General features: G+C 53.2%; 2 long non-coding RNA genes across 2 annotated transcripts; both read left to right on the plus strand.

Moving 5' to 3' along the window:
* Positions 1-744: 744 nt before the first annotated feature.
* Positions 745-1,101, plus strand: LOC129046986 (uncharacterized). Its single transcript, XR_008508908.1, has 3 exons — positions 745-815; positions 890-931; positions 1,026-1,101. It is a non-coding gene; the product is annotated as an uncharacterized LOC129046986 (long non-coding RNA).
* A 3,002-nt stretch (positions 1,102-4,103) lies between these two features.
* Positions 4,104-4,793, plus strand: LOC118697194 (uncharacterized). The gene is made up of 4 exons (XR_004981735.2): positions 4,104-4,147; positions 4,235-4,402; positions 4,486-4,566; positions 4,644-4,793. It is a non-coding gene; the product is annotated as an uncharacterized LOC118697194 (long non-coding RNA).
* Positions 4,794-5,072: the final 279 nt, after the last annotated feature.

Here is a 5,072-nt window from a genome sequence, read left to right on the forward strand (position 1 = left end):
GCCACAGCCTTGGAATCAGGATGAAGCTGGAGCCTGAAGGAGCCAGGCACACTCAGGAGAGGGCAAGTAGCTGACTCGCTGGGATTTGGCCCACATAACTCTGTACTCATACATTGGTTTTGGTTTTCTTTATTGTAGCTGACCGAGAGGCTAACCAGGCGATCACTGGGCCCTCTGAGGCAGACTCATTTCAGGTGCAACGTGGATCCTCATCACCGATCATCCAAAAGATAAGTCAGGGCCACGGCCTGGAGTTGGGACAATGGGAGAGTAGCGGGTTGGGAGTTCCTGGGGCAGATTTAAAAATTAGCAGAGGGAAAAGCAATCTCCTCCAAGGGGCCTCTTAGGACAGCTGAAGGGAGAGGCTCTGATTTTGATGGCAGCTTTCAGGCGGGCAGTGCAGAACAGTTCCGGTCCCCGTCGTGTTGTCCGGTGTACCGTGTTACCTAGTGTGTCTTTGGGGTCCCTTTTGCCTTTTCCCCTCGAGACCCTCACCACAAGCATAATGTGTTGTGTTTGTTGTCCCCCTGTTTGTCACGTTCTGTGTCACGGGTGTCCGCACATATTTGTGCCGGAGCTGCTCTGCCCTGCCCTGCCGCATAGCCTGCTGAAAGAGGACAAGTCCCAGGGACTTGCAGTTTGTGGGGTGTTGCCAGACTCTAGATGATATTCCTAGGTAGACAGAAGATGTTTGGAGCTGTGAAGTTATCCCGCAGCCCTTTGCCTTTTGTCCTCGCTTTCTTTCAGACGCAGAAGGATAAAATCCAGGGCAAAATCCATCCACCCATCCCGAGTGAGGAGGTTCCCCCGAGCAGGTCAGGCACCGTTTGTCTCTGCAAGGGGAGTGTAAAGTGTGACTCTGTTACAGCTCTGTTCTTTTTCTTTTTAGGAGGTAAAGCTGGATATCAGCAGTCAAGATGAGGTGGGCAAGGTGAGCATTGAGTAGCGTCCAGAAGCAGTTGTTATTGCTCCAGTCTCGCTTTCCAGTGCAACTCTAAGCATCTGTTCCTATTTCTGCGCTTTAGGCAATCCACTCGGAGTACGCCGAGCCCCAGTCACCGACCGGCCGACACACCGGGTGCGCCGCTCTCCCGAGCCCTGCTGAAGAATCACGGGACTTGGCAATGGAGCTGAGCGTTCTTAGGAGGATGGTGAGTAGCAGACGTGTGGGGTTTTGGCTGAGGGGCTGCCAAGGTCAGGCACTGATGTTTGGTTTTCGTTTAATACAGCTGTCTGAGAGACACCAGCCCGGTGCCAGCAGGACCTTCCCAGCTGACGAGGTGGCCTTTCTTCGCACCCGAGACCGGCATCCCCAGCTGTGCGAGAGATAAGTAGAGGGCCACGACCCACAGAGGGGATGCAAGCAGGGTGCTGGTTTGGGTATTACTGGGAGGGGTTTTTTAGTCTGCTTTGGAGGTGGGGGGGTGTCCATGAAGCGGCCCCTTAGGCCCCATAAAAGCAAAGTCTGACTTTGGATCACAGTGCTGAGGTGCGCAGGGCAGAGCAGTCCCGGTGTGTATCGTGTCACTTGTCTTTTGTGTATTATGTGTTGTTTGGATATGTCATGTCCTTTACCTTAGGCCTTGGAGGGGCCTGTCAGAAACCCTGGCATCATTGTTAGCATCTGTGCTCTCTGCATACCTCGGCCTGGCACCCAGGCCATGGAACTTTTGCCTCAGGAGCTCAGACAGGCATCAGACTCTCTTGTCTCTTTAGAAGCATCCGGTCAGATGTCTTTTCAGGTCTTGTTCTGAGCTGTATGGACAGCTCTGCCCCGCCAGGATCCATTTTGGCGGACTAGGACTCGAAAGAACGTGAGGGCAGGTAGAGGCTTCTGGCCGTAGGATTCTCGGGCATCCATCTTTGCAGTTCTTGGAATAAATCATTCGGTTAGCGTCTTCTTCCTCCAGGTTTCTCTGAGCCTCATCAGCTCACCATCCATCTTACCTCAGTCATCTAATTTTCTGTTCTTGTGCTCCTTGCAGTTGTGCTTCTTGTCTAGAGATTTCTGTCCGTGTTGTGTCCCCGTTGTCTGTCACGTCCTGTCTGTCCTGTGTCACGGGTGTCAGCACACACATTTGTGCCGGAGCTGCTCTGCCCTGCCGCATAGCCCGGCGTAATAGGAGAAGTCCCGGGAAGTTGAAATTTGTAATGTGGGGTGTAGTTGGACTCTAGATGCCATTCCTAGATTGACCTAAGGTGTTTGCAGGTTTTGAGTTATCCTGCAGGTGTTTGACATATGTTCTGACTTTCTTTCAGGTGCAGATGCATTGCACCCGTGGCAGAGCCCCCCATCCTGGGTGAGGGGGTTCCCTCAAGCAGGTCAGTCACCATTTGTTTCTGCAGGGGGAGTGTCAAGTGTGACCCTGTTACAGCGCTGTTTTTTGTCTTTCTTTTTAGGAAGTAAATCTGGATCTCAGCAGTCAAGTTCAGGAGAGCAAGGTGATCAGTAGCAGTTTTTGTTGCTGAGCTCTCAATTCCTGGGGCTGCTCTAAGCTTCCAGTCTCGTTTTTGTGCTTTAGGCAATCCGCTCGGAGCCTGCCAAGCCCCCGTCACCAGCCGACCGATGCACCGGGTTCCCTGCACGTGTGAGCCCTGTGGACGCGTTACAGGACCTGGTGATGAAACCCTGAACTCTTCTGTTTCAAGGTGCCATCCAGGTGGCCTTGGGCACCTGCCAAGGAGTTGCGGTGAGTCGGGGAAGTAGGGAGGAGGAGCGAGGGTCCGCTCAGGTTTCAGCAATGCCACATGACCTCGTCTCCTCTTACCCCAGGCTTACCCCGTGACAACGGCATCAGCCTCGGAGCGTGGCCAAAGGGTGCGGCCCCAGGAGCCGGGCATTCTTAGGAGAACGGTGAGTGGCAAGAATTGTTGGGTTTTGGCCAGTGTGCTGCAGAGATCATACACTGATATTTGCATTTCTTTCACGTAGCTGACTAAGAAACAACAGGGAGTTGTCAAACAACAGTGCCAGCAGGAACTTTCCAGATGTTGAGGCTGCCTTCTTTTGCACCTGACACGGACCGGCATCCCCAGATGTCCGAGAGATAAGTAGAGGGCTACAACCCACAGAGGGGATGACAGCGGGGCGCAGGGCAGGGACCCACTGGGAGGGGTTTTTGAGTCCCCTTTGGAGATGGGGGTGTCCATGAAGCGGACACCCTTAGGCCCCATAAAAGGACAGCCTGACTTTTGATCACAGTGCTGAGGTGAGCAGGGCAGAGCAGTCCCGGTGTGTATCGTGTCACTTGTCTTTTGTGTATTATGTGTGTTTGGATATGTCATGTCTTTTACCTTAGGCCTTGGAGGGGCCTGTCAGAAACCCTGGCATCATTGTTAGCATCTGCGATCTCTGCATTCCTCGGCCTGGCACCAATGCCATGGAACTTTTGCCTCAGGAGCTCAGACAGGCATCAGACTCTCTTGTCTCTTTAGAAGCATCCGGTCAGATGTCTTTTCAGGTCTTGTTCTGAGCTGTATGGACAGCTCTGCCCCGCCAGGATCCATTATGGCGGACTAGGACTCGAAAGAACGTGAGGGCAGGTAGAGGCTTCTGGCCGTAGGATTCTCGGGCATCCATCCTTGCAGTTCTTGGAATAAATCGTTCAGTTAGCATCTTCGTCCTCCAGGTTTCTCTGAGCCTCATCAGCTCACCATCGGTCTCTCCTCGGTCATCTCCTTTTGCATTCTCTCAGTCCTCGCAGCCATTTTCCTTGCCAGGAGATTTCTGTCCGTGTCGTGTCCCCGTTGTCTGTCACGTCCCGTCTGTCCCGTGTCACGGGTGTGTGCACACACATTTGTGCCGGAGCTGCTCTGCCCTGCCGCATAGCCTGGTGCAGTAGGAGAAGTCCCGGGGACTTGAAGTTTGTAATTTGGGGTGTAGTTGGAGTCTAGGTGGGATTTGTAGATGGACACAGGATATCTGGAGCTCTTAAGTTATCCTGCAACAGTTTGACTCTTGTCCTGACTTTTTTTCAGGTGCAGAAGGATGAAATCCAGGGCAGAGGGCCCCATCCCGGGTGAGTGGTTTCCCCCGAGCAGGTCAGGCACCATTTGTCTCTGCAGCAGAAGTGTATGTAGTGACTCTGTTACAGCTCTGTTCTTTGTCTTTCTTTTTAGGAAGTAAGTCTGGATACCAGCAGTCAAGGTGAGCAGTGGAGAGAAGTAGCTGTTATTGCTCCAGTCTCAGTTTCTGGTGCAGCTCTAAGCTTCCATTCTCTTTTTTGTGGTTTAGGCAATCCACTGGGAGCCTGCCAAGCCCCCGTCACCAGCCGGCCGACGCACTGGGTTCCCTGCACGTGTGAGCCCTGTGGATGCATTACAGGACCTGGTGATGAAGCCCAGAACTTTTCTGTTTAAAGGCACCATCCAGGTGGCCTTGGGCACCGGACGAGGAGTCGCGGTGAGTAGGGGAAGCAGGGAGGAGGAGCGAGGGTCCCCTCAGGTTTCAGCCATGCCACATCACCTCGTCTCCTTTTACCCCAGGCTTACCCTGTGACAACGGCATCAGCCTCGGAGCGCGGCCGAAGGGTGCGGCCCCAGGAGCCGGGCATTCTTAGGAGAACGGTGAGTGGCAGAATTGTTGGGTTTTGGCCAGTGTGCTGCAGAGATCATACACTGATATTTGCATTTCTTTCATGTAGCTGACTAAGAAACAACAGGGAGTTGTTGAACAACAGTGCCAGCAGGAACTTCCCAGATGTTGAGGCTTCCTTCTGTTGCACCTGACACAGACCTGCATCCCCAGATGTCTGAGAGATAAGTAGAGGGCTACAACCCACAGAGGGGATGACAGCGGGGCGCAGGGCAGGGACCCACTGGGAGGGGTTTTTGAGTCTCCTTTGGAGATGGGGGTGTCCATGAAGTGCACACCCTTGGGCCTCATAAAAGCAAAGCCTAGCTTTGGATCACAGTGCTGAGGTGCGCAGGGCAGAGCAGTCCCGGTGTGTATCGTGTCACTTGTCTTTTGTGTATTATGTGTTGTTTGGATATGTAATGTCCTTTATGTCATGTCTTTTACCTTAGGCCTTGGAGGGGCCTGTCAGAAACCCTGGCATCATTGTTAGCATCTG

The sequence above is a fragment of the Molothrus ater genome, chromosome 30 (genome assembly GCF_012460135.2).
Source record: "Molothrus ater isolate BHLD 08-10-18 breed brown headed cowbird chromosome 30, BPBGC_Mater_1.1, whole genome shotgun sequence".
Taxonomy (NCBI): Eukaryota; Metazoa; Chordata; class Aves; order Passeriformes; family Icteridae; genus Molothrus; species Molothrus ater.